The sequence below is a fragment of the Thunnus thynnus genome, chromosome 24 (genome assembly GCF_963924715.1).
Source record: "Thunnus thynnus chromosome 24, fThuThy2.1, whole genome shotgun sequence".
Classification (NCBI taxonomy): domain Eukaryota; kingdom Metazoa; phylum Chordata; class Actinopteri; order Scombriformes; family Scombridae; genus Thunnus; species Thunnus thynnus.
Window position 1 is genome coordinate 2,539,183 of NC_089540.1, and position 20,720 is coordinate 2,559,902.

General features: G+C 57.1%; 62 non-coding genes across 62 annotated transcripts in view; all 62 read right to left on the reverse strand.

Moving 5' to 3' along the window:
- The window catches only part of LOC137178066 (5S ribosomal RNA), a 119-nt gene extending 45 nt beyond the window's left edge, over positions 1-74 (reverse strand). The window contains exon 1 of the ribosomal RNA XR_010926674.1: positions 1-74. This exon is cut by the window's left edge and continues 45 nt beyond it. This is a non-coding gene — a ribosomal RNA (5S ribosomal RNA).
- A 210-nt stretch (positions 75-284) lies between these two features.
- LOC137178183 (5S ribosomal RNA) lies at positions 285-403 on the reverse strand. Its single transcript, XR_010926775.1, has one exon. It is a non-coding gene; the product is annotated as a 5S ribosomal RNA (ribosomal RNA).
- Positions 404-621: 218 nt separating this feature from the next.
- On the reverse strand, positions 622-740 carry LOC137178184 (5S ribosomal RNA). Its single transcript, XR_010926776.1, has one exon. It is a non-coding gene; the product is annotated as a 5S ribosomal RNA (ribosomal RNA).
- A 218-nt stretch (positions 741-958) lies between these two features.
- On the reverse strand, positions 959-1,077 carry LOC137178007 (5S ribosomal RNA). Its single transcript, XR_010926619.1, has one exon. It is a non-coding gene; the product is annotated as a 5S ribosomal RNA (ribosomal RNA).
- Positions 1,078-1,295: 218 nt separating this feature from the next.
- On the reverse strand, positions 1,296-1,414 carry LOC137178186 (5S ribosomal RNA). The gene has a single exon (XR_010926777.1). It is a non-coding gene; the product is annotated as a 5S ribosomal RNA (ribosomal RNA).
- A 218-nt stretch (positions 1,415-1,632) lies between these two features.
- LOC137178187 (5S ribosomal RNA) lies at positions 1,633-1,751 on the reverse strand. The gene has a single exon (XR_010926778.1). It is a non-coding gene; the product is annotated as a 5S ribosomal RNA (ribosomal RNA).
- A 218-nt stretch (positions 1,752-1,969) lies between these two features.
- Positions 1,970-2,088, reverse strand: LOC137178067 (5S ribosomal RNA). The gene has a single exon (XR_010926675.1). It is a non-coding gene; the product is annotated as a 5S ribosomal RNA (ribosomal RNA).
- A 210-nt stretch (positions 2,089-2,298) lies between these two features.
- Positions 2,299-2,417, reverse strand: LOC137178188 (5S ribosomal RNA). The gene has a single exon (XR_010926779.1). It is a non-coding gene; the product is annotated as a 5S ribosomal RNA (ribosomal RNA).
- Positions 2,418-2,635: 218 nt separating this feature from the next.
- On the reverse strand, positions 2,636-2,754 carry LOC137178189 (5S ribosomal RNA). The gene has a single exon (XR_010926780.1). It is a non-coding gene; the product is annotated as a 5S ribosomal RNA (ribosomal RNA).
- A 218-nt stretch (positions 2,755-2,972) lies between these two features.
- Positions 2,973-3,091, reverse strand: LOC137178190 (5S ribosomal RNA). Its single transcript, XR_010926781.1, has one exon. It is a non-coding gene; the product is annotated as a 5S ribosomal RNA (ribosomal RNA).
- Positions 3,092-3,309: 218 nt separating this feature from the next.
- Positions 3,310-3,428, reverse strand: LOC137178068 (5S ribosomal RNA). The gene has a single exon (XR_010926676.1). It is a non-coding gene; the product is annotated as a 5S ribosomal RNA (ribosomal RNA).
- Positions 3,429-3,638: 210 nt separating this feature from the next.
- On the reverse strand, positions 3,639-3,757 carry LOC137178191 (5S ribosomal RNA). Its single transcript, XR_010926782.1, has one exon. It is a non-coding gene; the product is annotated as a 5S ribosomal RNA (ribosomal RNA).
- Positions 3,758-3,975: 218 nt separating this feature from the next.
- Positions 3,976-4,094, reverse strand: LOC137178192 (5S ribosomal RNA). The gene has a single exon (XR_010926783.1). It is a non-coding gene; the product is annotated as a 5S ribosomal RNA (ribosomal RNA).
- Positions 4,095-4,312: 218 nt separating this feature from the next.
- LOC137178008 (5S ribosomal RNA) lies at positions 4,313-4,431 on the reverse strand. The gene has a single exon (XR_010926620.1). It is a non-coding gene; the product is annotated as a 5S ribosomal RNA (ribosomal RNA).
- Positions 4,432-4,649: 218 nt separating this feature from the next.
- Positions 4,650-4,768, reverse strand: LOC137178193 (5S ribosomal RNA). The gene has a single exon (XR_010926784.1). It is a non-coding gene; the product is annotated as a 5S ribosomal RNA (ribosomal RNA).
- Positions 4,769-4,986: 218 nt separating this feature from the next.
- LOC137178069 (5S ribosomal RNA) lies at positions 4,987-5,105 on the reverse strand. Its single transcript, XR_010926677.1, has one exon. It is a non-coding gene; the product is annotated as a 5S ribosomal RNA (ribosomal RNA).
- Positions 5,106-5,315: 210 nt separating this feature from the next.
- LOC137178195 (5S ribosomal RNA) lies at positions 5,316-5,434 on the reverse strand. The gene has a single exon (XR_010926786.1). It is a non-coding gene; the product is annotated as a 5S ribosomal RNA (ribosomal RNA).
- A 218-nt stretch (positions 5,435-5,652) lies between these two features.
- LOC137178196 (5S ribosomal RNA) lies at positions 5,653-5,771 on the reverse strand. The gene has a single exon (XR_010926787.1). It is a non-coding gene; the product is annotated as a 5S ribosomal RNA (ribosomal RNA).
- A 218-nt stretch (positions 5,772-5,989) lies between these two features.
- LOC137178070 (5S ribosomal RNA) lies at positions 5,990-6,108 on the reverse strand. Its single transcript, XR_010926678.1, has one exon. It is a non-coding gene; the product is annotated as a 5S ribosomal RNA (ribosomal RNA).
- Positions 6,109-6,318: 210 nt separating this feature from the next.
- Positions 6,319-6,437, reverse strand: LOC137178197 (5S ribosomal RNA). Its single transcript, XR_010926788.1, has one exon. It is a non-coding gene; the product is annotated as a 5S ribosomal RNA (ribosomal RNA).
- A 218-nt stretch (positions 6,438-6,655) lies between these two features.
- Positions 6,656-6,774, reverse strand: LOC137178198 (5S ribosomal RNA). The gene has a single exon (XR_010926789.1). It is a non-coding gene; the product is annotated as a 5S ribosomal RNA (ribosomal RNA).
- A 218-nt stretch (positions 6,775-6,992) lies between these two features.
- Positions 6,993-7,111, reverse strand: LOC137178044 (5S ribosomal RNA). The gene has a single exon (XR_010926654.1). It is a non-coding gene; the product is annotated as a 5S ribosomal RNA (ribosomal RNA).
- A 218-nt stretch (positions 7,112-7,329) lies between these two features.
- Positions 7,330-7,448, reverse strand: LOC137178199 (5S ribosomal RNA). The gene has a single exon (XR_010926790.1). It is a non-coding gene; the product is annotated as a 5S ribosomal RNA (ribosomal RNA).
- Positions 7,449-7,666: 218 nt separating this feature from the next.
- On the reverse strand, positions 7,667-7,785 carry LOC137178202 (5S ribosomal RNA). Its single transcript, XR_010926792.1, has one exon. It is a non-coding gene; the product is annotated as a 5S ribosomal RNA (ribosomal RNA).
- A 218-nt stretch (positions 7,786-8,003) lies between these two features.
- Positions 8,004-8,122, reverse strand: LOC137178019 (5S ribosomal RNA). Its single transcript, XR_010926630.1, has one exon. It is a non-coding gene; the product is annotated as a 5S ribosomal RNA (ribosomal RNA).
- Positions 8,123-8,332: 210 nt separating this feature from the next.
- Positions 8,333-8,451, reverse strand: LOC137178203 (5S ribosomal RNA). Its single transcript, XR_010926793.1, has one exon. It is a non-coding gene; the product is annotated as a 5S ribosomal RNA (ribosomal RNA).
- Positions 8,452-8,669: 218 nt separating this feature from the next.
- LOC137178020 (5S ribosomal RNA) lies at positions 8,670-8,788 on the reverse strand. Its single transcript, XR_010926631.1, has one exon. It is a non-coding gene; the product is annotated as a 5S ribosomal RNA (ribosomal RNA).
- Positions 8,789-8,998: 210 nt separating this feature from the next.
- LOC137178204 (5S ribosomal RNA) lies at positions 8,999-9,117 on the reverse strand. Its single transcript, XR_010926794.1, has one exon. It is a non-coding gene; the product is annotated as a 5S ribosomal RNA (ribosomal RNA).
- Positions 9,118-9,335: 218 nt separating this feature from the next.
- LOC137178021 (5S ribosomal RNA) lies at positions 9,336-9,454 on the reverse strand. The gene has a single exon (XR_010926632.1). It is a non-coding gene; the product is annotated as a 5S ribosomal RNA (ribosomal RNA).
- A 210-nt stretch (positions 9,455-9,664) lies between these two features.
- On the reverse strand, positions 9,665-9,783 carry LOC137178045 (5S ribosomal RNA). Its single transcript, XR_010926655.1, has one exon. It is a non-coding gene; the product is annotated as a 5S ribosomal RNA (ribosomal RNA).
- Positions 9,784-10,001: 218 nt separating this feature from the next.
- On the reverse strand, positions 10,002-10,120 carry LOC137177967 (5S ribosomal RNA). Its single transcript, XR_010926581.1, has one exon. It is a non-coding gene; the product is annotated as a 5S ribosomal RNA (ribosomal RNA).
- Positions 10,121-10,338: 218 nt separating this feature from the next.
- Positions 10,339-10,457, reverse strand: LOC137178205 (5S ribosomal RNA). The gene has a single exon (XR_010926795.1). It is a non-coding gene; the product is annotated as a 5S ribosomal RNA (ribosomal RNA).
- Positions 10,458-10,675: 218 nt separating this feature from the next.
- On the reverse strand, positions 10,676-10,794 carry LOC137178206 (5S ribosomal RNA). Its single transcript, XR_010926796.1, has one exon. It is a non-coding gene; the product is annotated as a 5S ribosomal RNA (ribosomal RNA).
- Positions 10,795-11,004: 210 nt separating this feature from the next.
- Positions 11,005-11,123, reverse strand: LOC137178208 (5S ribosomal RNA). Its single transcript, XR_010926798.1, has one exon. It is a non-coding gene; the product is annotated as a 5S ribosomal RNA (ribosomal RNA).
- Positions 11,124-11,341: 218 nt separating this feature from the next.
- LOC137177950 (5S ribosomal RNA) lies at positions 11,342-11,460 on the reverse strand. The gene has a single exon (XR_010926564.1). It is a non-coding gene; the product is annotated as a 5S ribosomal RNA (ribosomal RNA).
- A 218-nt stretch (positions 11,461-11,678) lies between these two features.
- LOC137178037 (5S ribosomal RNA) lies at positions 11,679-11,797 on the reverse strand. Its single transcript, XR_010926647.1, has one exon. It is a non-coding gene; the product is annotated as a 5S ribosomal RNA (ribosomal RNA).
- Positions 11,798-12,007: 210 nt separating this feature from the next.
- LOC137178209 (5S ribosomal RNA) lies at positions 12,008-12,126 on the reverse strand. The gene has a single exon (XR_010926799.1). It is a non-coding gene; the product is annotated as a 5S ribosomal RNA (ribosomal RNA).
- A 218-nt stretch (positions 12,127-12,344) lies between these two features.
- LOC137178210 (5S ribosomal RNA) lies at positions 12,345-12,463 on the reverse strand. The gene has a single exon (XR_010926800.1). It is a non-coding gene; the product is annotated as a 5S ribosomal RNA (ribosomal RNA).
- A 218-nt stretch (positions 12,464-12,681) lies between these two features.
- Positions 12,682-12,800, reverse strand: LOC137178211 (5S ribosomal RNA). Its single transcript, XR_010926801.1, has one exon. It is a non-coding gene; the product is annotated as a 5S ribosomal RNA (ribosomal RNA).
- A 218-nt stretch (positions 12,801-13,018) lies between these two features.
- Positions 13,019-13,137, reverse strand: LOC137178212 (5S ribosomal RNA). The gene has a single exon (XR_010926802.1). It is a non-coding gene; the product is annotated as a 5S ribosomal RNA (ribosomal RNA).
- A 220-nt stretch (positions 13,138-13,357) lies between these two features.
- On the reverse strand, positions 13,358-13,476 carry LOC137178213 (5S ribosomal RNA). Its single transcript, XR_010926803.1, has one exon. It is a non-coding gene; the product is annotated as a 5S ribosomal RNA (ribosomal RNA).
- Positions 13,477-13,694: 218 nt separating this feature from the next.
- Positions 13,695-13,813, reverse strand: LOC137178214 (5S ribosomal RNA). The gene has a single exon (XR_010926804.1). It is a non-coding gene; the product is annotated as a 5S ribosomal RNA (ribosomal RNA).
- Positions 13,814-14,031: 218 nt separating this feature from the next.
- Positions 14,032-14,150, reverse strand: LOC137178071 (5S ribosomal RNA). Its single transcript, XR_010926679.1, has one exon. It is a non-coding gene; the product is annotated as a 5S ribosomal RNA (ribosomal RNA).
- A 210-nt stretch (positions 14,151-14,360) lies between these two features.
- On the reverse strand, positions 14,361-14,479 carry LOC137178215 (5S ribosomal RNA). Its single transcript, XR_010926805.1, has one exon. It is a non-coding gene; the product is annotated as a 5S ribosomal RNA (ribosomal RNA).
- A 218-nt stretch (positions 14,480-14,697) lies between these two features.
- Positions 14,698-14,816, reverse strand: LOC137178216 (5S ribosomal RNA). Its single transcript, XR_010926806.1, has one exon. It is a non-coding gene; the product is annotated as a 5S ribosomal RNA (ribosomal RNA).
- A 218-nt stretch (positions 14,817-15,034) lies between these two features.
- LOC137178009 (5S ribosomal RNA) lies at positions 15,035-15,153 on the reverse strand. The gene has a single exon (XR_010926621.1). It is a non-coding gene; the product is annotated as a 5S ribosomal RNA (ribosomal RNA).
- Positions 15,154-15,371: 218 nt separating this feature from the next.
- LOC137178218 (5S ribosomal RNA) lies at positions 15,372-15,490 on the reverse strand. Its single transcript, XR_010926807.1, has one exon. It is a non-coding gene; the product is annotated as a 5S ribosomal RNA (ribosomal RNA).
- A 218-nt stretch (positions 15,491-15,708) lies between these two features.
- LOC137178220 (5S ribosomal RNA) lies at positions 15,709-15,827 on the reverse strand. The gene has a single exon (XR_010926809.1). It is a non-coding gene; the product is annotated as a 5S ribosomal RNA (ribosomal RNA).
- A 218-nt stretch (positions 15,828-16,045) lies between these two features.
- On the reverse strand, positions 16,046-16,164 carry LOC137178072 (5S ribosomal RNA). The gene has a single exon (XR_010926680.1). It is a non-coding gene; the product is annotated as a 5S ribosomal RNA (ribosomal RNA).
- A 210-nt stretch (positions 16,165-16,374) lies between these two features.
- LOC137178221 (5S ribosomal RNA) lies at positions 16,375-16,493 on the reverse strand. Its single transcript, XR_010926810.1, has one exon. It is a non-coding gene; the product is annotated as a 5S ribosomal RNA (ribosomal RNA).
- A 218-nt stretch (positions 16,494-16,711) lies between these two features.
- Positions 16,712-16,830, reverse strand: LOC137178222 (5S ribosomal RNA). The gene has a single exon (XR_010926811.1). It is a non-coding gene; the product is annotated as a 5S ribosomal RNA (ribosomal RNA).
- A 218-nt stretch (positions 16,831-17,048) lies between these two features.
- Positions 17,049-17,167, reverse strand: LOC137178223 (5S ribosomal RNA). The gene has a single exon (XR_010926812.1). It is a non-coding gene; the product is annotated as a 5S ribosomal RNA (ribosomal RNA).
- A 218-nt stretch (positions 17,168-17,385) lies between these two features.
- LOC137178073 (5S ribosomal RNA) lies at positions 17,386-17,504 on the reverse strand. Its single transcript, XR_010926681.1, has one exon. It is a non-coding gene; the product is annotated as a 5S ribosomal RNA (ribosomal RNA).
- A 210-nt stretch (positions 17,505-17,714) lies between these two features.
- On the reverse strand, positions 17,715-17,833 carry LOC137178224 (5S ribosomal RNA). The gene has a single exon (XR_010926813.1). It is a non-coding gene; the product is annotated as a 5S ribosomal RNA (ribosomal RNA).
- Positions 17,834-18,051: 218 nt separating this feature from the next.
- Positions 18,052-18,170, reverse strand: LOC137178225 (5S ribosomal RNA). The gene has a single exon (XR_010926814.1). It is a non-coding gene; the product is annotated as a 5S ribosomal RNA (ribosomal RNA).
- A 218-nt stretch (positions 18,171-18,388) lies between these two features.
- LOC137178010 (5S ribosomal RNA) lies at positions 18,389-18,507 on the reverse strand. Its single transcript, XR_010926622.1, has one exon. It is a non-coding gene; the product is annotated as a 5S ribosomal RNA (ribosomal RNA).
- Positions 18,508-18,725: 218 nt separating this feature from the next.
- Positions 18,726-18,844, reverse strand: LOC137178226 (5S ribosomal RNA). The gene has a single exon (XR_010926815.1). It is a non-coding gene; the product is annotated as a 5S ribosomal RNA (ribosomal RNA).
- Positions 18,845-19,062: 218 nt separating this feature from the next.
- On the reverse strand, positions 19,063-19,181 carry LOC137178074 (5S ribosomal RNA). Its single transcript, XR_010926682.1, has one exon. It is a non-coding gene; the product is annotated as a 5S ribosomal RNA (ribosomal RNA).
- A 210-nt stretch (positions 19,182-19,391) lies between these two features.
- Positions 19,392-19,510, reverse strand: LOC137178227 (5S ribosomal RNA). Its single transcript, XR_010926816.1, has one exon. It is a non-coding gene; the product is annotated as a 5S ribosomal RNA (ribosomal RNA).
- Positions 19,511-19,728: 218 nt separating this feature from the next.
- Positions 19,729-19,847, reverse strand: LOC137178228 (5S ribosomal RNA). The gene has a single exon (XR_010926817.1). It is a non-coding gene; the product is annotated as a 5S ribosomal RNA (ribosomal RNA).
- A 218-nt stretch (positions 19,848-20,065) lies between these two features.
- On the reverse strand, positions 20,066-20,184 carry LOC137178075 (5S ribosomal RNA). The gene has a single exon (XR_010926683.1). It is a non-coding gene; the product is annotated as a 5S ribosomal RNA (ribosomal RNA).
- Positions 20,185-20,394: 210 nt separating this feature from the next.
- On the reverse strand, positions 20,395-20,513 carry LOC137178229 (5S ribosomal RNA). The gene has a single exon (XR_010926818.1). It is a non-coding gene; the product is annotated as a 5S ribosomal RNA (ribosomal RNA).
- Between the last annotated feature and the right edge of the window lie 207 nt (positions 20,514-20,720).

The following is a 20,720-nucleotide window of genomic DNA, read 5'->3' on the forward strand; positions in this document are numbered from 1 at the left end:
TAACCAGGCCCGACCCTGCTTAGCTTCCGAGATCAGACGAGATCGGGCGTGTTCAGGGTGGTATGGCCGTAAGCTGTCCAAGGTACCACGCATGGGCCTTTTAGGGATGTCGCTCGTCAGACGCGCCTTCAACGCCCAGGCGGCAGCTGCGCTGAGAGCGTTCCGATCCGTCGGAGAAATACCAGAGAGTGGGACTCCCGCGCACAGTTCTGCAAAGACACGGAGGAAAACCAGAGAGGATCCCTACGTTAAACACGGCAGGAGCTTGTGGAGAAAAGTGAAAAAGCTTACAGCACCTGGTATTCCCAGGCGGTCTCCCATCCAAGTACTAACCAGGCCCGACCCTGCTTAGCTTCCGAGATCAGACGAGATCGGGCGTGTTCAGGGTGGTATGGCCGTAAGCTGTCCAAGGTACCACGCATGGGCCTTTTAGGGATGTCGCTCGTCAGACGCGCCTTCAACGGCCAGGCGGCAGCTGCGCTGAGAGCGTTCCGATCCGTTCCTCCGTCGGAGAAATACCAGAGAGTGGGACTCCCGCGCACAGTTCTGCAAAGACACGGAGGAAAACCAGAGAGGATCCCTACGTTAAACACGGCAGGAGCTTGTGGAGAAAAGTGAAAAAGCTTACAGCACCTGGTATTCCCAGGCGGTCTCCCATCCAAGTACTAACCAGGCCCGACCCTGCTTAGCTTCCGAGATCAGACGAGATCGGGCGTGTTCAGGGTGGTATGGCCGTAAGCTGTCCAAGGTACCACGCATGGGCCTTTTAGGGATGTCGCTCGTCAGACGCGCCTTCAACGCCCAGGCGGCAGCTGCGCTGAGAGCGTTCCGATCCGTTCCTCCGTCGGAGAAATACCAGAGAGTGGGACTCCCGCGCACAGTTCTGCAAAGACACGGAGGAAAACCAGAGAGGATCCCTACGTTAAACACGGCAGGAGCTTGTGGAGAAAAGTGAAAAAGCTTACAGCACCTGGTATTCCCAGGCGGTCTCCCATCCAAGTACTAACCAGGCCCGACCCTTCTTAGCTTCCGAGATCAGACGAGATCGGGCGTGTTCAGGGTGGTATGGCCGTAAGCTGTCCAAGGTACCACGCATGGGCCTTTTAGGGATGTCGCTCGTCAGACGCGCCTTCAACGCCCAGGCGGCAGCTGCGCTGAGAGCGTTCCGATCCGTTCCTCCGTCGGAGAAATACCAGAGAGTGGGACTCCCGCGCACAGTTCTGCAAAGACACGGAGGAAAACCAGAGAGGATCCCTACGTTAAACACGGCAGGAGCTTGTGGAGAAAAGTGAAAAAGCTTACAGCACCTGGTATTCCCAGGCGGTCTCCCATCCAAGTACTAACCAGGCCCGACCCTGCTTAGCTTCCGAGATCAGACGAGATCGGGCGTGTTCAGGGTGGTATGGCCGTAAGCTGTCCAAGGTACCACGCATGGGCCTTTTAGGGATGTCGCTCGTCAGACGCGCCTTCAACGCCCAGGCGGCAGCTGCGCTGAGAGCGTTCCGATCCGTTCCTCCGTCGGAGAAATACCAGAGAGTGGGACTCCCGCGCACAGTTCTGCAAAGACACGGAGGAAAACCAGAGAGGATCCCTACGTTAAACACGGCAGGAGCTTGTGGAGAAAAGTGAAAAAGCTTACAGCACCTGGTATTCCCAGGCGGTCTCCCATCCAAGTACTAACCAGGCCCGACCCTGCTTAGCTTCCGAGATCAGACGAGATCGGGCGTGTTCAGGGTGGTATGGCCGTAAGCTGTCCAAGGTACCACGCATGGGCCTTTTAGGGATGTCGCTCGTCAGACGCACCTTCAACGCCCAGGCGGCAGCTGCGCTGAGAGCGTTCCGATCCGTTCCTCCGTCGGAGAAATACCAGAGAGTGGGACTCCCGCGCACAGTTCTGCAAAGACACGGAGGAAAACCAGAGAGGATCCCTACGTTAAACACGGCAGGAGCTTGTGGAGAAAAGTGAAAAAGTTTACAGCACCTGGTATTCCCAGGCGGACTCCCATCCAAGTACTAACCAGGCCCGACCCTGCTTAGCTTCCGAGATCAGACGAGATCGGGCGTGTTCAGGGTGGTATGGCCGTAAGCTGTCCAAGGTACCACGCATGGGCCTTTTAGGGATGTCGCTCGTCAGACGCGCCTTCAACGCCCAGGCGGCAGCTGCGCTGAGAGCGTTCCGATCCGTCTGAGAAATACCAGAGAGTGGGACTCCCGCGCACAGTTCTGCAAAGACACGGAGGAAAACCAGAGAGGATCCCTACGTTAAACACGGCAGGAGCTTGTGGAGAAAAGTGAAAAAGCTTACAGCACCTGGTATTCCCAGGCGGTCTCCCATCCAAGTACTAACCAGGCCCGACCCTGCTTAGCTTCCGAGATCAGACGAGATCGGGCGTGTTCAGGGTGGTATGGCCGTAAGCTGTCCAAGGTACCACGCATGGGCCTTTTAGGGATGTCGCTCGTCAGACGCGCCTTCAACGGCCAGGCGGCAGCTGCGCTGAGAGCGTTCCGATCCGTTCCTCCGTCGGAGAAATACCAGAGAGTGGGACTCCCGCGCACAGTTCTGCAAAGACACGGAGGAAAACCAGAGAGGATCCCTACGTTAAACACGGCAGGAGCTTGTGGAGAAAAGTGAAAAAGCTTACAGCACCTGGTATTCCCAGGCGGTCTCCCATCCAAGTACTAACCAGGCCCGACCCTGCTTAGCTTCCGAGATCAGACGAGATCGGGCGTGTTCAGGGTGGTATGGCCGTAAGCTGTCCAAGGTACCACGCATGGGCCTTTTAGGGATGTCGCTCGTCAGACGCGCCTTCAACGCCCAGGCGGCAGCTGCGCTGAGAGCGTTCCGATCCGTTCCTCCGTCGGAGAAATACCAGAGAGTGGGACTCCCGCGCACAGTTCTGCAAAGACACGGAGGAAAACCAGAGAGGATCCCTACGTTAAACACGGCAGGAGCTTGTGGAGAAAAGTGAAAAAGCTTACAGCACCTGGTATTCCCAGGCGGTCTCCCATCCAAGTACTAACCAGGCCCGACCCTGCTTAGCTTCCGAGATCAGACGAGATCGGGCGTGTTCAGGGTGGTATGGCCGTAAGCTGTCCAAGGTACCACGCATGGGCCTTTTAGGGATGTCGCTCGTCAGACGCACCTTCAACGCCCAGGCGGCAGCTGCGCTGAGAGCGTTCCGATCCGTTCCTCCGTCGGAGAAATACCAGAGAGTGGGACTCCCGCGCACAGTTCTGCAAAGACACGGAGGAAAACCAGAGAGGATCCCTACGTTAAACACGGCAGGAGCTTGTGGAGAAAAGTGAAAAAGTTTACAGCACCTGGTATTCCCAGGCGGACTCCCATCCAAGTACTAACCAGGCCCGACCCTGCTTAGCTTCCGAGATCAGACGAGATCGGGCGTGTTCAGGGTGGTATGGCCGTAAGCTGTCCAAGGTACCACGCATGGGCCTTTTAGGGATGTCGCTCGTCAGACGCGCCTTCAACGCCCAGGCGGCAGCTGCGCTGAGAGCGTTCCGATCCGTCTGAGAAATACCAGAGAGTGGGACTCCCGCGCACAGTTCTGCAAAGACACGGAGGAAAACCAGAGAGGATCCCTACGTTAAACACGGCAGGAGCTTGTGGAGAAAAGTGAAAAAGCTTACAGCACCTGGTATTCCCAGGCGGTCTCCCATCCAAGTACTAACCAGGCCCGACCCTGCTTAGCTTCCGAGATCAGACGAGATCGGGCGTGTTCAGGGTGGTATGGCCGTAAGCTGTCCAAGGTACCACGCATGGGCCTTTTAGGGATGTCGCTCGTCAGACGCGCCTTCAACGGCCAGGCGGCAGCTGCGCTGAGAGCGTTCCGATCCGTTCCTCCGTCGGAGAAATACCAGAGAGTGGGACTCCCGCGCACAGTTCTGCAAAGACACGGAGGAAAACCAGAGAGGATCCCTACGTTAAACACGGCAGGAGCTTGTGGAGAAAAGTGAAAAAGCTTACAGCACCTGGTATTCCCAGGCGGTCTCCCATCCAAGTACTAACCAGGCCCGACCCTGCTTAGCTTCCGAGATCAGACGAGATCGGGCGTGTTCAGGGTGGTATGGCCGTAAGCTGTCCAAGGTACCACGCATGGGCCTTTTAGGGATGTCGCTCGTCAGACGCGCCTTCAACGCCCAGGCGGCAGCTGCGCTGAGAGCGTTCCGATCCGTTCCTCCGTCGGAGAAATACCAGAGAGTGGGACTCCCGCGCACAGTTCTGCAAAGACACGGAGGAAAACCAGAGAGGATCCCTACGTTAAACACGGCAGGAGCTTGTGGAGAAAAGTGAAAAAGCTTACAGCACCTGGTATTCCCAGGCGGTCTCCCATCCAAGTACTAACCAGGCCCGACCCTTCTTAGCTTCCGAGATCAGACGAGATCGGGCGTGTTCAGGGTGGTATGGCCGTAAGCTGTCCAAGGTACCACGCATGGGCCTTTTAGGGATGTCGCTCGTCAGACGCGCCTTCAACGCCCAGGCGGCAGCTGCGCTGAGAGCGTTCCGATCCGTTCCTCCGTCGGAGAAATACCAGAGAGTGGGACTCCCGCGCACAGTTCTGCAAAGACACGGAGGAAAACCAGAGAGGATCCCTACGTTAAACACGGCAGGAGCTTGTGGAGAAAAGTGAAAAAGCTTACAGCACCTGGTATTCCCAGGCGGTCTCCCATCCAAGTACTAACCAGGCCCGACCCTGCTTAGCTTCCGAGATCAGACGAGATCGGGCGTGTTCAGGGTGGTATGGCCGTAAGCTGTCCAAGGTACCACGCATGGGCCTTTTAGGGATGTCGCTCGTCAGACGCACCTTCAACGCCCAGGCGGCAGCTGCGCTGAGAGCGTTCCGATCCGTTCCTCCGTCGGAGAAATACCAGAGAGTGGGACTCCCGCGCACAGTTCTGCAAAGACACGGAGGAAAACCAGAGAGGATCCCTACGTTAAACACGGCAGGAGCTTGTGGAGAAAAGTGAAAAAGTTTACAGCACCTGGTATTCCCAGGCGGACTCCCATCCAAGTACTAACCAGGCCCGACCCTGCTTAGCTTCCGAGATCAGACGAGATCGGGCGTGTTCAGGGTGGTATGGCCGTAAGCTGTCCAAGGTACCACGCATGGGCCTTTTAGGGATGTCGCTCGTCAGACGCGCCTTCAACGCCCAGGCGGCAGCTGCGCTGAGAGCGTTCCGATCCGTCTGAGAAATACCAGAGAGTGGGACTCCCGCGCACAGTTCTGCAAAGACACGGAGGAAAACCAGAGAGGATCCCTACGTTAAACACGGCAGGAGCTTGTGGAGAAAAGTGAAAAAGCTTACAGCACCTGGTATTCCCAGGCGGTCTCCCATCCAAGTACTAACCAGGCCCGACCCTGCTTAGCTTCCGAGATCAGACGAGATCGGGCGTGTTCAGGGTGGTATGGCCGTAAGCTGTCCAAGGTACCACGCATGGGCCTTTTAGGGATGTCGCTCGTCAGACGCGCCTTCAACGGCCAGGCGGCAGCTGCGCTGAGAGCGTTCCGATCCGTTCCTCCGTCGGAGAAATACCAGAGAGTGGGACTCCCGCGCACAGTTCTGCAAAGACACGGAGGAAAACCAGAGAGGATCCCTACGTTAAACACGGCAGGAGCTTGTGGAGAAAAGTGAAAAAGCTTACAGCACCTGGTATTCCCAGGCGGTCTCCCATCCAAGTACTAACCAGGCCCGACCCTGCTTAGCTTCCGAGATCAGACGAGATCGGGCGTGTTCAGGGTGGTATGGCCGTAAGCTGTCCAAGGTACCACGCATGGGCCTTTTAGGGATGTCGCTCGTCAGACGCACCTTCAACGCCCAGGCGGCAGCTGCGCTGAGAGCGTTCCGATCCGTTCCTCCGTCGGAGAAATACCAGAGAGTGGGACTCCCGCGCACAGTTCTGCAAAGACACGGAGGAAAACCAGAGAGGATCCCTACGTTAAACACGGCAGGAGCTTGTGGAGAAAAGTGAAAAAGTTTACAGCACCTGGTATTCCCAGGCGGACTCCCATCCAAGTACTAACCAGGCCCGACCCTGCTTAGCTTCCGAGATCAGACGAGATCGGGCGTGTTCAGGGTGGTATGGCCGTAAGCTGTCCAAGGTACCACGCATGGGCCTTTTAGGGATGTCGCTCGTCAGACGCGCCTTCAACGCCCAGGCGGCAGCTGCGCTGAGAGCGTTCCGATCCGTCTGAGAAATACCAGAGAGTGGGACTCCCGCGCACAGTTCTGCAAAGACACGGAGGAAAACCAGAGAGGATCCCTACGTTAAACACGGCAGGAGCTTGTGGAGAAAAGTGAAAAAGCTTACAGCACCTGGTATTCCCAGGCGGTCTCCCATCCAAGTACTAACCAGGCCCGACCCTGCTTAGCTTCCGAGATCAGACGAGATCGGGCGTGTTCAGGGTGGTATGGCCGTAAGCTGTCCAAGGTACCACGCATGGGCCTTTTAGGGATGTCGCTCGTCAGACGCGCCTTCAACGGCCAGGCGGCAGCTGCGCTGAGAGCGTTCCGATCCGTTCCTCCGTCGGAGAAATACCAGAGAGTGGGACTCCCGCGCACAGTTCTGCAAAGACACGGAGGAAAACCAGAGAGGATCCCTACGTTAAACACGGCAGGAGCTTGTGGAGAAAAGTGAAAAAGCTTACAGCACCTGGTATTCCCAGGCGGTCTCCCATCCAAGTACTAACCAGGCCCGACCCTGCTTAGCTTCCGAGATCAGACGAGATCGGGCGTGTTCAGGGTGGTATGGCCGTAAGCTGTCCAAGGTACCACGCATGGGCCTTTTAGGGATGTCGCTCGTCAGACGCGCCTTCAACGCCCAGGCGGCAGCTGCGCTGAGAGCGTTCCGATCCGTTCCTCCGTCGGAGAAATACCAGAGAGTGGGACTCCCGCGCACAGTTCTGCAAAGACACGGAGGAAAACCAGAGAGGATCCCTACGTTAAACACGGCAGGAGCTTGTGGAGAAAAGTGAAAAAGCTTACAGCACCTGGTATTCCCAGGCGGTCTCCCATCCAAGTACTAACCAGGCCCGACCCTGCTTAGCTTACGAGATCAGACGAGATCGGGCGTGTTCAGGGTGGTATGGCCGTAAGCTGCCCAAGGTACCACGCATGGGCCTTTTAGGGATGTCGCTCGTCAGACGCGCCTTCAACGCCCAGGCGGCAGCTGCGCTGAGAGCGTTCCGATCCGTTCCTCCGTCGGAGAAATACCAGAGAGTGGGACTCCCGCGCACAGTTCTGCAAAGACACGGAGGAAAACCAGAGAGGATCCCTACGTTAAACACGGCAGGAGCTTGTGGAGAAAAGTGAAAAAGCTTACAGCACCTGGTATTCCCAGGCGGTCTCCCATCCAAGTACTAACCAGGCCCGACCCTGCTTAGCTTCCGAGATCAGACGAGATCGGGCGTGTTCAGGGTGGTATGGCCGTAAGCTGTCCAAGGTACCACGCATGGGCCTTTTAGGGATGTCGCTCGTCAGACGCGCCTTCAACGCCCAGGCGGCAGCTGCGCTGAGAGCGTTCCGATCCGTTCCTCCGTCGGAGAAATACCAGAGAGTGGGACTCCCGCGCACAGTTCTGCAAAGACACGGAGGAAAACCAGAGAGGATCCCTACGTTAAACACGGCAGGAGCTTGTGGAGAAAAGTGAAAAAGCTTACAGCACCTGGTATTCCCAGGCGGTCTCCCATCCAAGTACTAACCAGGCCCGACCCTGCTTAGCTTCCGAGATCAGACGAGATCGGGCGTGTTCAGGGTGGTATGGCCGTAAGCTGTCCAAGGTACCACGCATGGGCCTTTTAGGGATGTCGCTCGTCAGACGCGCCTTCAACGCCCAGGCGGCAGCTGCGCTGAGAGCGTTCCGATCCGTTCCTCCGTCGGAGAAATACCAGAGAGTGGGACTCCCGCGCACAGTTCTGCAAAGACACGGAGGAAAACCAGAGAGGATCCCTACGTTAAACACGGCAGGAGCTTGTGGAGAAAAGTGAAAAAGCTTACAGCACCTGGTATTCCCAGGCGGTCTCCCATCCAAGTACTAACCAGGCCCGACCCTGCTTAGTTTCCGAGATCAGACGAGATCGGGCGTGTTCAGGGTGGTATGGCCGTAAGCTGTCCAAGGTACCACGCATGGGCCTTTTAGGGATGTCGCTCGTCAGACGCGCCTTCAACGGCCAGGCGGCAGCTGCGCTGAGAGCGTTCCGATCCGTCGGAGAAATACCAGAGAGTGGGACTCCCGCGCACAGTTCTGCAAAGACACGGAGGAAAACCAGAGAGGATCCCTACGTTAAACACGGCAGGAGCTTGTGGAGAAAAGTGAAAAAGCTTACAGCACCTGGTATTCCCAGGCGGTCTCCCATCCAAGTACTAACCAGGCCCGACCCTGCTTAGCTTCCGAGATCAGACGAGATCGGGCGTGTTCAGGGTGGTATGGCCGTAAGCTGTCCAAGGTACCACGCATGGGCCTTTTAGGGATGTCGCTCGTCAGACGCGCCTTCAACGCCCAGGCGGCAGCTGCGCTGAGAGCGTTCCGATCCGTTCCTCCGTCGGAGAAATACCAGAGAGTGGGACTCCCGCGCACAGTTCTGCAAAGACACGGAGGAAAACCAGAGAGGATCCCTACGTTAAACACGGCAGGAGCTTGTGGAGAAAAGTGAAAAAGCTTACAGCACCTGGTATTCCCAGGCGGTCTCCCATCCAAGTACTAACCAGGCCCGACCCTGCTTAGTTTCCGAGATCAGACGAGATCGGGCGTGTTCAGGGTGGTATGGCCGTAAGCTGTCCAAGGTACCACGCATGGGCCTTTTAGGGATGTCGCTCGTCAGACGCGCCTTCAACGGCCAGGCGGCAGCTGCGCTGAGAGCGTTCCGATCCGTCGGAGAAATACCAGAGAGTGGGACTCCCGCGCACAGTTCTGCAAAGACACGGAGGAAAACCAGAGAGGATCCCTACGTTAAACACGGCAGGAGCTTGTGGAGAAAAGTGAAAAAGCTTACAGCACCTGGTATTCCCAGGCGGTCTCCCATCCAAGTACTAACCAGGCCCGACCCTGCTTAGCTTCCGAGATCAGACGAGATCGGGCGTGTTCAGGGTGGTATGGCCGTAAGCTGTCCAAGGTACCACGCATGGGCCTTTTAGGGATGTCGCTCGTCAGACGCGCCTTCAACGCCCAGGCGGCAGCTGCGCTGAGAGCGTTCCGATCCGTTCCTCCGTCGGAGAAATACCAGAGAGTGGGACTCCCGCGCACAGTTCTGCAAAGACACGGAGGAAAACCAGAGAGGATCCCTACGTTAAACACGGCAGGAGCTTGTGGAGAAAAGTGAAAAAGCTTACAGCACCTGGTATTCCCAGGCGGTCTCCCATCCAAGTACTAACCAGGCCCGACCCTGCTTAGTTTCCGAGATCAGACGAGATCGGGCGTGTTCAGGGTGGTATGGCCGTAAGCTGTCCAAGGTACCACGCATGGGCCTTTTAGGGATGTCGCTCGTCAGACGCGCCTTCAACGGCCAGGCGGCAGCTGCGCTGAGAGCGTTCCGATCCGTCGGAGAAATACCAGAGAGTGGGACTCCCGCGCACAGTTCTGCAAAGACACGGAGGAAAACCAGAGAGGATCCCTACGTTAAACACGGCAGGAGCTTGTGGAGAAAAGTGAAAAAGCTTACAGCACCTGGTATTCCCAGGCGGTCTCCCATCCAAGTACTAACCAGGCCCGACCCTGCTTAGCTTACGAGATCAGACGAGATCGGGCGTGTTCAGGGTGGTATGGCCGTAAGCTGCCCAAGGTACCACGCATGGGCCTTTTAGGGATGTCGCTCGTCAGACGCGCCTTCAACGCCCAGGCGGCAGCTGCGCTGAGAGCGTTCCGATCCGTTCCTCCGTCGGAGAAATACCAGAGAGTGGGACTCCCGCGCACAGTTCTGCAAAGACACGGAGGAAAACCAGAGAGGATCCCTACGTTAAACACGGCAGGAGCTTGTGGAGAAAAGTGAAAAAGCTTACAGCACCTGGTATTCCCAGGCGGTCTCCCATCCAAGTACGAACCAGGCCCGACCCTGCTTAGCTTCCGAGATCAGACGAGATCGGGCGTGTTCAGGGTGGTATGGCCGTAAGCTGTCCAAGGTACCACGCATGGGCCTTTTAGGGATGTCGCTCGTCAGACGCGCCTTCAACGGCCAGGCGGCAGCTGCGCTGAGAGCGTTCCGATCCGTTCCTCCGTCGGAGAAATACCAGAGAGTGGGACTCCCGCGCACAGTTCTGCAAAGACACGGAGGAAAACCAGAGAGGATCCCTACGTTAAACACGGCAGGAGCTTGTGGAGAAAAGTGAAAAAGCTTACAGCACCTGGTATTCCCAGGCGGTCTCCCATCCAAGTACTAACCAGGCCCGACCCTGCTTAGCTTCCGAGATCAGACGAGATCGGGCGTGTTCAGGGTGGTATGGCCGTAAGCTGTCCAAGGTACCACGCATGGGCCTTTTAGGGATGTCGCTCGTCAGACGCGCCTTCAACGCCCAGGCGGCAGCTGCGCTGAGAGCGTTCCGATCCGTTCCTCCGTCGGAGAAATACCAGAGAGTGGGACTCCCGCGCACAGTTCTGCAAAGACACGGAGGAAAACCAGAGAGGATCCCTACGTTAAACACGGCAGGAGCTTGTGGAGAAAAGTGAAAAAGCTTACAGCACCTGGTATTCCCAGGCGGTCTCCCATCCAAGTACTAACCAGGCCCGACCCTGCTTAGCTTCCGAGATCAGACGAGATCGGGCGTGTTCAGGGTGGTATGGCCGTAAGCTGTCCAAGGTACCACGCATGGGCCTTTTAGGGATGTCGCTCGTCAGACGCGCCTTCAACGCCCAGGCGGCAGCTGCGCTGAGAGCGTTCCGATCCGTCGGAGAAATACCAGAGAGTGGGACTCCCGCGCACAGTTCTGCAAAGACACGGAGGAAAACCAGAGAGGATCCCTACGTTAAACACGGCAGGAGCTTGTGGAGAAAAGTGAAAAAGCTTACAGCACCTGGTATTCCCAGGCGGTCTCCCATCCAAGTACTAACCAGGCCCGACCCTGCTTAGCTTCCGAGATCAGACGAGATCGGGCGTGTTCAGGGTGGTATGGCCGTAAGCTGCCCAAGGTACCACGCATGGGCCTTTTAGGGATGTCGCTCGTCAGACGCGCCTTCAACGCCCAGGCGGCAGCTGCGCTGAGAGCGTTCCGATCCGTTCCTCCGTCGGAGAAATACCAGAGAGTGGGACTCCCGCGCACAGTTCTGCAAAGACACGGAGGAAAACCAGAGAGGATCCCTACGTTAAACACGGCAGGAGCTTGTGGAGAAAAGTGAAAAAGCTTACAGCACCTGGTATTCCCAGGCGGTCTCCCATCCAAGTACTAACCAGGCCCGACCCTTCTTAGCTTCCGAGATCAGACGAGATCGGGTGTGTTCAGGGTGGTATGGCCGTAAGCTGTCCAAGGTACCACGCATGGGCCTTTTAGGGATGTCGCTCGTCAGACGCGCCTTCAACGCCCAGGCGGCAGCTGCGCTGAGAGCGTTCCGATCCGTTCCTCCGTCGGAGAAATACCAGAGAGTGGGACTCCCGCGCACAGTTCTGCAAAGACACGGAGGAAAACCAGAGAGGATCCCTACGTTAAACACGGCAGGAGCTTGTGGAGAAAAGTGAAAAAGCTTACAGCACCTGGTATTCCCAGGCGGTCTCCCATCCAAGTACTAACCAGGCCCGAACCTGCTTAGCTTCCGAGATCAGACGAGATCGGGCGTGTTCAGGGTGGTATGGCCGTAAGCTGTCCAAGGTACCACGCATGGGCCTTTTAGGGATGTCGCTCGTCAGACGCGCCTTCAACGCCCAGGCGGCAGCTGCGCTGAGAGCGTTCCGATCCGTCGGAGAAATACCAGAGAGTGGGACTCCCGCGCACAGTTCTGCAAAGACACGGAGGAAAACCAGAGAGGATCCCTACGTTAAACACGGCAGGAGCTTGTGGAGAAAAGTGAAAAAGCTTACAGCACCTGGTATTCCCAGGCGGTCTCCCATCCAAGTACTAACCAGGCCCGACCCTGCTTAGCTTCCGAGATCAGACGAGATCGGGCGTGTTCAGGGTGGTATGGCCGTAAGCTGCCCAAGGTACCACGCATGGGCCTTTTAGGGATGTCGCTCGTCAGACGCGCCTTCAACGCCCAGGCGGCAGCTGCGCTGAGAGCGTTCCGATCCGTTCCTCCGTCGGAGAAATACCAGAGAGTGGGACTCCCGCGCACAGTTCTGCAAAGACACGGAGGAAAACCAGAGAGGATCCCTACGTTAAACACGGCAGGAGCTTGTGGAGAAAAGTGAAAAAGCTTACAGCACCTGGTATTCCCAGGCGGTCTCCCATCCAAGTACTAACCAGGCCCGACCCTGCTTAGCTTCCGAGATCAGACGAGATCGGGCGTGTTCAGGGTGGTATGGCCGTAAGCTGTCCAAGGTACCACGCATGGGCCTTTTAGGGATGTCGCTCGTCAGACGCGCCTTCAACGCCCAGGCGGCAGCTGCGCTGAGAGCGTTCCGATCCGTTCCTCCGTCGGAGAAATACCAGAGAGTGGGACTCCCGCGCACAGTTCTGCAAAGACACGGAGGAAAACCAGAGAGGATCCCTACGTTAAACACGGCAGGAGCTTGTGGAGAAAAGTGAAAAAGCTTACAGCACCTGGTATTCCCAGGCGGTCTCCCATCCAAGTACTAACCAGGCCCGACCCTGCTTAGCTTCCGAGATCAGACGAGATCGGGCGTGTTCAGGGTGGTATGGCCGTAAGCTGTCCAAGGTACCACGCATGGGCCTTTTAGGGATGTCGCTCGTCAGACGCGCCTTCAACGGCCAGGCGGCAGCTGCGCTGAGAGCGTTCCGATCCGTTCCTCCGTCGGAGAAATACCAGAGAGTGGGACTCCCGCGCACAGTTCTGCAAAGACACGGAGGAAAACCAGAGAGGATCCCTACGTTAAACACGGCAGGAGCTTGTGGAGAAAAGTGAAAAAGCTTACAGCACCTGGTATTCCCAGGCGGTCTCCCATCCAAGTACTAACCAGGCCCGACCCTGCTTAGCTTCCGAGATCAGACGAGATCGGGCGTGTTCAGGGTGGTATGGCCGTAAGCTGTCCAAGGTACCACGCATGGGCCTTTTAGGGATGTCGCTCGTCAGACGCGCCTTCAACGCCCAGGCGGCAGCTGCGCTGAGAGCGTTCCGATCCGTTCCTCCGTCGGAGAAATATATCAGAGAGTGGGACTCCCGCGCACAGTTCTGCAAAGACACGGAGGAAAACCAGAGAGGATCCCTACGTTAAACACGGCAGGAGCTTGTGGAGAAAAGTGAAAAAGCTTACAGCACCTGGTATTCCCAGGCGGTCTCCCATCCAAGTACTAACCAGGCCCGACCCTGCTTAGCTTCCGAGATCAGACGAGATCGGGCGTGTTCAGGGTGGTATGGCCGTAAGCTGTCCAAGGTACCACGCATGGGCCTTTTAGGGATGTCGCTCGTCAGACGCGCCTTCAACGCCCAGGCGGCAGCTGCGCTGAGAGCGTTCCGATCCGTTCCTCCGTCGGAGAAATACCAGAGAGTGGGACTCCCGCGCACAGTTCTGCAAAGACACGGAGGAAAACCAGAGAGGATCCCTACGTTAAACACGGCAGGAGCTTGTGGAGAAAAGTGAAAAAGCTTACAGCACCTGGTATTCCCAGGCGGTCTCCCATCCAAGTACTAACCAGGCCCGACCCTGCTTAGCTTCCGAGATCAGACGAGATCGGGCGTGTTCAGGGTGGTATGGCCGTAAGCTGTCCAAGGTACCACGCATGGGCCTTTTAGGGATGTCGCTCGTCAGACGCGCCTTCAACGCCCAGGCGGCAGCTGCGCTGAGAGCGTTCCGATCCGTTCCTCCGTCGGAGAAATACCAGAGAGTGGGACTCCCGCGCACAGTTCTGCAAAGACACGGAGGAAAACCAGAGAGGATCCCTACGTTAAACACGGCAGGAGCTTGTGGAGAAAAGTGAAAAAGTTTACAGCACCTGGTATTCCCAGGCGGACTCCCATCCAAGTACTAACCAGGCCCGACCCTGCTTAGCTTCCGAGATCAGACGAGATCGGGCGTGTTCAGGGTGGTATGGCCGTAAGCTGTCCAAGGTACCACGCATGGGCCTTTTAGGGATGTCGCTCGTCAGACGCGCCTTCAACGCCCAGGCGGCAGCTGCGCTGAGAGCGTTCCGATCCGTCGGAGAAATACCAGAGAGTGGGACTCCCGCGCACAGTTCTGCAAAGACACGGAGGAAAACCAGAGAGGATCCCTACGTTAAACACGGCAGGAGCTTGTGGAGAAAAGTGAAAAAGCTTACAGCACCTGGTATTCCCAGGCGGTCTCCCATCCAAGTACTAACCAGGCCCGACCCTGCTTAGCTTCCGAGATCAGACGAGATCGGGCGTGTTCAGGGTGGTATGGCCGTAAGCTGTCCAAGGTACCACGCATGGGCCTTTTAGGGATGTCGCTCGTCAGACGCGCCTTCAACGGCCAGGCGGCAGCTGCGCTGAGAGCGTTCCGATCCGTTCCTCCGTCGGAGAAATACCAGAGAGTGGGACTCCCGCGCACAGTTCTGCAAAGACACGGAGGAAAACCAGAGAGGATCCCTACGTTAAACACGGCAGGAGCTTGTGGAGAAAAGTGAAAAAGCTTACAGCACCTGGTATTCCCAGGCGGTCTCCCATCCAAGTACTAACCAGGCCCGACCCTGCTTAGCTTCCGAGATCAGACGAGATCGGGCGTGTTCAGGGTGGTATGGCCGTAAGCTGTCCAAGGTACCACGCATGGGCCTTTTAGGGATGTCGCTCGTCAGACGCGCCTTCAACGCCCAGGCGGCAGCTGCGCTGAGAGCGTTCCGATCCGTTCCTCCGTCGGAGAAATACCAGAGAGTGGGACTCCCGCGCACAGTTCTGCAAAGACACGGAGGAAAACCAGAGAGGATCCCTACGTTAAACACGGCAGGAGCTTGTGGAGAAAAGTGAAAAAGCTTACAGCACCTGGTATTCCCAGGCGGTCTCCCATCCAAGTACTAACCAGGCCCGACCCTTCTTAGCTTCCGAGATCAGACGAGATCGGGCGTGTTCAGGGTGGTATGGCCGTAAGCTGTCCAAGGTACCACGCATGGGCCTTTTAGGGATGTCGCTCGTCAGACGCGCCTTCAACGCCCAGGCGGCAGCTGCGCTGAGAGCGTTCCGATCCGTTCCTCCGTCGGAGAAATACCAGAGAGTGGGACTCCCGCGCACAGTTCTGCAAAGACACGGAGGAAAACCAGAGAGGATCCCTACGTTAAACACGGCAGGAGCTTGTGGAGAAAAGTGAAAAAGCTTACAGCACCTGGTATTCCCAGGCGGTCTCCCATCCAAGTACTAACCAGGCCCGACCCTGCTTAGCTTCCGAGATCAGACGAGATCGGGCGTGTTCAGGGTGGTATGGCCGTAAGCTGTCCAAGGTACCACGCATGGGCCTTTTAGGGATGTCGCTCGTCAGACGCGCCTTCAACGCCCAGGCGGCAGCTGCGCTGAGAGCGTTCCGATCCGTTCCTCCGTCGGAGAAATACCAGAGAGTGGGACTCCCGCGCACAGTTCTGCAAAGACACGGAGGAAAACCAGAGAGGATCCCTACGTTAAACACGGCAGGAGCTTGTGGAGAAAAGTGAAAAAGCTTACAGCACCTGGTATTCCCAGGCGGTCTCCCATCCAAGTACTAACCAGGCCCGACCCTGCTTAGCTTCCGAGATCAGACGAGATCGGGCGTGTTCAGGGTGGTATGGCCGTAAGCTGTCCAAGGTACCACGCATGGGCCTTTTAGGGATGTCGCTCGTCAGACGCACCTTCAACGCCCAGGCGGCAGCTGCGCTGAGAGCGTTCCGATCCGTTCCTCCGTCGGAGAAATACCAGAGAGTGGGACTCCCGCGCACAGTTCTGCAAAGACACGGAGGAAAACCAGAGAGGATCCCTACGTTAAACACGGCAGGAGCTTGTGGAGAAAAGTGAAAAAGTTTACAGCACCTGGTATTCCCAGGCGGACTCCCATCCAAGTACTAACCAGGCCCGACCCTGCTTAGCTTCCGAGATCAGACGAGATCGGGCGTGTTCAGGGTGGTATGGCCGTAAGCTGTCCAAGGTACCACGCATGGGCCTTTTAGGGATGTCGCTCGTCAGACGCGCCTTCAACGCCCAGGCGGCAGCTGCGCTGAGAGCGTTCCGATCCGTCTGAGAAATACCAGAGAGTGGGACTCCCGCGCACAGTTCTGCAAAGACACGGAGGAAAACCAGAGAGGATCCCTACGTTAAACACGGCAGGAGCTTGTGGAGAAAAGTGAAAAAGCTTACAGCACCTGGTATTCCCAGGCGGTCTCCCATCCAAGTACTAACCAGGCCCGACCCTGCTTAGCTTCCGAGATCAGACGAGATCGGGCGTGTTCAGGGTGGTATGGCCGTAAGCTGTCCAAGGTACCACGCATGGGCCTTTTAGGGATGTCGCTCGTCAGACGCGCCTTCAACGGCCAGGCGGCAGCTGCGCTGAGAGCGTTCCGATCCGTTCCTCCGTCGGAGAAATACCAGAGAGTGGGACTCCCGCGCACAGTTCTGCAAAGACACGGAGGAAAACCAGAGAGGATCCCTACGTTAAACACGGCAGGAGCTTGTGGAGAAAAGTGAAAAAGCTTACAGCACCTGGTATTCCCAGGCGGTCTCCCATCCAAGTACTAACCAGGCCCGACCCTGCTTAGCTTCCGAGATCAGACGAGATCGGGCGTGTTCAGGGTGGTATGGCCGTAAGCTGTCCAAGGTACCACGCATGGGCCTTTTAGGGATGTCGCTCGTCAGACGCGCCTTCAACGCCCAGGCGGCAGCTGCGCTGAGAGCGTTCCGATCCGTTCCTCCGTCGGAGAAATACCAGAGAGTGGGACTCCCGCGCACAGTTCTGCAAAGACACGGAGGAAAACCAGAGAGGATCCCTACGTTAAACACGGCAGGAGCTTGTGGAGAAAAGTGAAAAAGCTTACAGCACCTGGTATTCCCAGGCGGTCTCCCATCCAAGTACTAACCAGGCCCGACCCTGCTTAGCTTCCGAGATCAGACGAGATCGGGCGTGTTCAGGGTGGTATGGCCGTAAGCTGTCCAAGGTACCACGCATGGGCCTTTTAGGGATGTCGCTCGTCAGACGCACCTTCAACGCCCAGGCGGCAGCTGCACTGAGAGCGTTCCGATCCGTTCCTCCGTCGGAGAAATACCAGAGAGTGGGACTCCCGCGCACAGTTCTGCAAAGACACGGAGGAAAACCAGAGAGGATCCCTACGTTAAACACGGCAGGAGCTTGTGGAGAAAAGTGAAAAAGTTTACAGCACCTGGTATTCCCAGGCGGACTCCCATCCAAGTACTAACCAGGCCCGACCCTGCTTAGCTTCCGAGATCAGACGAGATCGGGCGTGTTCAGGGTGGTATGGCCGTAAGCTGTCCAAGGTACCACGCATGGGCCTTTTAGGGATGTCGCTCGTCAGACGCGCCTTCAACGCCCAGGCGGCAGCTGCGCTGAGAGCGTTCCGATCCGTCTGAGAAATACCAGAGAGTGGGACTCCCGCGCACAGTTCTGCAAAGACACGGAGGAAAACCAGAGAGGATCCCTACGTTAAACACGGCAGGAGCTTGTGGAGAAAAGTGAAAAAGCTTACAGCACCTGGTATTCCCAGGCGGTCTCCCATCCAAGTACTAACCAGGCCCGACCCTGCTTAGCTTCCGAGATCAGACGAGATCGGGCGTGTTCAGGGTGGTATGGCCGTAAGCTGTCCAAGGTACCACGCATGGGCCTTTTAGGGATGTCGCTCGTCAGACGCGCCTTCAACGGCCAGGCGGCAGCTGCGCTGAGAGCGTTCCGATCCGTTCCTCCGTCGGAGAAATACCAGAGAGTGGGACTCCCGCGCACAGTTCTGCAAAGACACGGAGGAAAACCAGAGAGGATCCCTACGTTAAACACGGCAGGAGCTTGTGGAGAAAAGTGAAAAAGCTTACAGCACCTGGTATTCCCAGGCGGTCTCCCATCCAAGTACTAACCAGGCCCGACCCTGCTTAGCTTCCGAGATCAGACGAGATCGGGCGTGTTCAGGGTGGTATGGCCGTAAGCTGTCCAAGGTACCACGCATGGGCCTTTTAGGGATGTCGCTCGTCAGACGCGCCTTCAACGCCCAGGCGGCAGCTGCGCTGAGAGCGTTCCGATCCGTTCCTCCGTCGGAGAAATACCAGAGAGTGGGACTCCCGCGCACAGTTCTGCAAAGACACGGAGGAAAACCAGAGAGGATCCCTACGTTAAACACGGCAGGAGCTTGTGGAGAAAAGTGAAAAAGCTTACAGCACCTGGTATTCCCAGGCGGTCTCCCATCCAAGTACTAACCAGGCCCGACCCTTCTTAGCTTCCGAGATCAGACGAGATCGGGCGTGTTCAGGGTGGTATGGCCGTAAGCTGTCCAAGGTACCACGCATGGGCCTTTTAGGGATGTCGCTCGTCAGACGCGCCTTCAACGCCCAGGCGGCAGCTGCGCTGAGAGCGTTCCGATCCGTTCCTCCGTCGGAGAAATACCAGAGAGTGGGACTCCCGCGCACAGTTCTGCAAAGACACGGAGGAAAACCAGAGAGGATCCCTACGTTAAACACGGCAGGAGCTTGTGGAGAAAAGTGAAAAAGCTTACAGCACCTGGTATTCCCAGGCGGTCTCCCATCCAAGTACTAACCAGGCCCGACCCTGCTTAGCTTCCGAGATCAGACGAGATCGGGCGTGTTCAGGGTGGTATGGCCGTAAGCTGTCCAAGGTACCACGCATGGGCCTTTTAGGGATGTCGCTCGTCAGACGCACCTTCAACGCCCAGGCGGCAGCTGCGCTGAGAGCGTTCCGATCCGTTCCTCCGTCGGAGAAATACCAGAGAGTGGGACTCCCGCGCACAGTTCTGCAAAGACACGGAGGAAAACCAGAGAGGATCCCTACGTTAAACACGGCAGGAGCTTGTGGAGAAAAGTGAAAAAGTTTACAGCACCTGGTATTCCCAGGCGGACTCCCATCCAAGTACTAACCAGGCCCGACCCTGCTTAGCTTCCGAGATCAGACGAGATCGGGCGTGTTCAGGGTGGTATGGCCGTAAGCTGTCCAAGGTACCACGCATGGGCCTTTTAGGGATGTCGCTCGTCAGACGCGCCTTCAACGCCCAGGCGGCAGCTGCGCTGAGAGCGTTCCGATCCGTCTGAGAAATACCAGAGAGTGGGACTCCCGCGCACAGTTCTGCAAAGACACGGAGGAAAACCAGAGAGGATCCCTACGTTAAACACGGCAGGAGCTTGTGGAGAAAAGTGAAAAAGCTTACAGCACCTGGTATTCCCAGGCGGTCTCCCATCCAAGTACTAACCAGGCCCGACCCTGCTTAGCTTCCGAGATCAGACGAGATCGGGCGTGTTCAGGGTGGTATGGCCGTAAGCTGTCCAAGGTACCACGCATGGGCCTTTTAGGGATGTCGCTCGTCAGACGCGCCTTCAACGGCCAGGCGGCAGCTGCGCTGAGAGCGTTCCGATCCGTTCCTCCGTCGGAGAAATACCAGAGAGTGGGACTCCCGCGCACAGTTCTGCAAAGACACGGAGGAAAACCAGAGAGGATCCCTACGTTAAACACGGCAGGAGCTTGTGGAGAAAAGTGAAAAAGCTTACAGCACCTGGTATTCCCAGGCGGTCTCCCATCCAAGTACTAACCAGGCCCGACCCTGCTTAGCTTCCGAGATCAGACGAGATCGGGCGTGTTCAGGGTGGTATGGCCGTAAGCTGTCCAAGGTACCACGCATGGGCCTTTTAGGGATGTCGCTCGTCAGACGCACCTTCAACGCCCAGGCGGCAGCTGCGCTGAGAGCGTTCCGATCCGTTCCTCCGTCGGAGAAATACCAGAGAGTGGGACTCCCGCGCACAGTTCTGCAAAGACACGGAGGAAAACCAGAGAGGATCCCTACGTTAAACACGGCAGGAGCTTGTGGAGAAAAGTGAAAAAGTTTACAGCACCTGGTATTCCCAGGCGGACTCCCATCCAAGTACTAACCAGGCCCGACCCTGCTTAGCTTCCGAGATCAGACGAGATCGGGCGTGTTCAGGGTGGTATGGCCGTAAGCTGTCCAAGGTACCACGCATGGGCCTTTTAGGGATGTCGCTCGTCAGACGCGCCTTCAACGCCCAGGCGGCAGCTGCGCTGAGAGCGTTCCGATCCGTCTGAGAAATACCAGAGAGTGGGACTCCCGCGCACAGTTCTGCAAAGACACGGAGGAAAACCAGAGAGGATCCCTACGTTAAACACGGCAGGAGCTTGTGGAGAAAAGTGAAAAAGCTTACAGCACCTGGTATTCCCAGGCGGTCTCCCATCCAAGTACTAACCAGGCCCGACCCTGCTTAGCTTCCGAGATCAGACGAGATCGGGCGTGTTCAGGGTGGTATGGCCGTAAGCTGTCCAAGGTACCACGCATGGGCCTTTTAGGGATGTCGCTCGTCAGACGCGCCTTCAACGGCCAGGCGGCAGCTGCGCTGAGAGCGTTCCGATCCGTTCCTCCGTCGGAGAAATACCAGAGAGTGGGACTCCCGCGCACAGTTCTGCAAAGACACGGAGGAAAACCAGAGAGGATCCCTACGTTAAACACGGCAGGAGCTTGTGGAG